Source organism: Anastrepha ludens, unplaced genomic scaffold, assembly GCF_028408465.1.
Source record: "Anastrepha ludens isolate Willacy unplaced genomic scaffold, idAnaLude1.1 ptg000053l, whole genome shotgun sequence".
NCBI classification, from domain to species: Eukaryota; Metazoa; Arthropoda; class Insecta; order Diptera; family Tephritidae; genus Anastrepha; species Anastrepha ludens.
This window is the reverse complement of record NW_026530034.1, coordinates 220,001-222,500: the sequence shown is the minus strand read 5'-3', so window position 1 is coordinate 222,500 and position 2,500 is coordinate 220,001. Positions and strand designations below refer to the sequence as shown.

The window sequence follows — 2,500 nt, the reverse complement described above, 5'->3', positions numbered from 1 at the left end:
ACTACCGATTGAATTATTTAGTGAGGTCTCCGGACGTGATCACTGTGACGCCTCGTGTGTCACGGTTGTTTCGCAAAAGTTGACCGAACTTGATTATTTAGAGGAAGTAAAAGTCGTAACAAGGTTTCCGTAGGTGAACCTGCGGAAGGATCATTATTGTGTTCCATATCCGTAAGAAAAACAAACAATGCCAAAACAAATAAAAACAAAAACAAACAAAAGAAAAAAAGAAAAAAAAGAAAAATTTATAATTATTTTGAATCCATATTCTTTTTATTCTTTTTCATTCAATTTGTTATCCATCAATTATATCATATTAAATATAATATGATGGTACATTTTGTAATGTTTTTTCTTATTTTTTCTTTTAAAAACCTTTAAACATGAAAATAGAAAGTTGTACTTATTATTCATTTGATTGAATGATAAGTTAATTTGTTCACAATAACAAAAGTGGTATATATTTATTATTATATTTATATATAAATAAAATGATTAAAAAAATACAAAATAATCAAACATAATAAATACCACCACTGTATTATTGTTGAACTAAGACATTCGCAACTTAATAAAAATGTTTAGAGTTAAATATATTTGATATATATTATTGAAAGAAAATCAATTTATATTTTATTATTATTATTATTTAATTTTACTCTTTCAATTAATATATGCAAAAAAAAATTGACATTTGTTATAAATAAAAATAAATAAAAAAATACTCTAAGCGGTGGATCACTTGGCTCATGGGTCGATGAAGAACGCAGCAAACTGTGCGTCATCGTGTGAACTGCAGGACACATGAACATCGACATTTTGAACGCATATCGCAGTCCATGCTGTTATGTACATTAAATTAAATTTTAAAGTACTGCTTGGACTACATATGGTTGAGGGTTGTAAGACTATGCTAAATAAGTTGCTTATTCTTTTATAAAAATAATTGAATTTAAGCAAATGTGTATATTATTGGATTTTAAATAATTCATAATATTAATAGCAAAAAAATAAAGATATATAATGAATTTTTTATTTATTAATATATTCTTAAAAAAAAAAAATCCTCTCAAATAAAATGAAATAAAAAAAATTTTGAATCTAAGTATTCTCTTTAAAAAATTTTCATATTATTTATATATATATAAAATATTAATTTATATATGTAATTAAAGGAGGAATGTCTAGCATAAAAATTAATTTTTTTTATTCTAGAATTGCCTCATTTTACATAATTATTATTTATAATATATATTTATATAAAAGGAAAAAAGAAAAATAGAGATGAAAAGATGATATAATTATTTATTAAATTGTGAGAAGATAAAAAATATTTTAAAACAACCTCAACTCATATGGGATTACCCCCTGAATTTAAGCATATTAATGAGGGGAGGAAAAGAAACTAACAAGGATTTTCTTAGTAGCGGCGAGCGAAAAGAAAATAGTTCAGCACTAAGTCACTTTGTCTATATGTCAAATGTGAGATGCAGTGTATGGAATATCTTAATATCTAGTATGAGAAATTAACGATTTAAGTCCTTCTTAAATGAGGCCATTTACCCATAGAGGGTGCCAGGCCCGTATAACGTTAATGATTACTAGAAAGATATTTCCAAAGAGTCGTGTTGCTTGATAGTGCAGCACTAAGTGGGTGGTAAACTCCATCTAAAACTAAATATAACCATGAGACCGATAGTAAACAAGTACCGTGAGGGAAAGTTGAAAAGAACTCTGAATAGAGAGTTAAATAGTACGTGAAACTGCTTAGAGGTTAAGCCCGATGAACCTGAATATCCATTATGAAAAATTCATCATTAAATAATTAAAAATAATGTGCATTTTTTTCATATAAGGACATTGTAATCTATTAACATAATAAAAGTATTTATCAAAAGATCATTGGTGATATTAAGTTTATTTAAATTAATTTGCTTTTTAAGCATATTAACATAGAATAAATACTAATGATTTGATAAAGTGTTGATAGATTTTATTATATATAATGCTAAAATTCATTTTTTGAATTTTACAAAAAATTTAATATCTATGATATTAATATTTATTTGTATGCATTTATATGATTAACAATGCGAAAGATTCAGGATACCTTCGGGACCCGTCTTGAAACACGGACCAAGGAGTCTAACATATGTGCAAGTCATTGAGTTATATTAAACTTAATGGCATAATTAACTTAACTTAAAAATATAATGGGATTAATTTTTAGTCTATTTTCTTAAATAGTCAATTAATTCAATCCCGGGGCGTTCCATATAGTTATGTATAATGATAATTTATTATTATTTATACCTCTAACTGGAGCGTACCTTGAGCATATATGCTGTGACCCGAAAGATGGTGAACTATACTTGATCAGGTTGAAGTCAGGGGAAACCCTGATGGAAGACCGAAACAGTTCTGACGTGCAAATCGATTGTCAGAATTGAGTATAGGGGCGAAAGACCAATCGAACCATCTAGTAGCTGGTTCCCTCCGA

The 2,500-nt window shown here is 27.0% G+C and overlaps 3 non-coding genes across 3 annotated transcripts in view; all 3 read left to right on the top strand.

Annotated features, from left to right (window-relative positions):
- Positions 1-156, top strand: part of LOC128870786 (small subunit ribosomal RNA) — a 1,991-nt gene extending 1,835 nt beyond the window's left edge. The window contains exon 1 of the ribosomal RNA XR_008455504.1: positions 1-156. This exon is cut by the window's left edge and continues 1,835 nt beyond it. This is a non-coding gene — a ribosomal RNA (small subunit ribosomal RNA).
- Positions 157-722: 566 nt separating this feature from the next.
- LOC128870764 (5.8S ribosomal RNA) lies at positions 723-903 on the top strand. Its single transcript, XR_008455483.1, has one exon. It is a non-coding gene; the product is annotated as a 5.8S ribosomal RNA (ribosomal RNA).
- A 438-nt stretch (positions 904-1,341) lies between these two features.
- The window catches only part of LOC128870798 (large subunit ribosomal RNA), a 3,993-nt gene continuing 2,834 nt past the window's right edge, over positions 1,342-2,500 (top strand). The window contains exon 1 of the ribosomal RNA XR_008455516.1: positions 1,342-2,500. This exon is cut by the window's right edge and continues 2,834 nt beyond it. This is a non-coding gene — a ribosomal RNA (large subunit ribosomal RNA).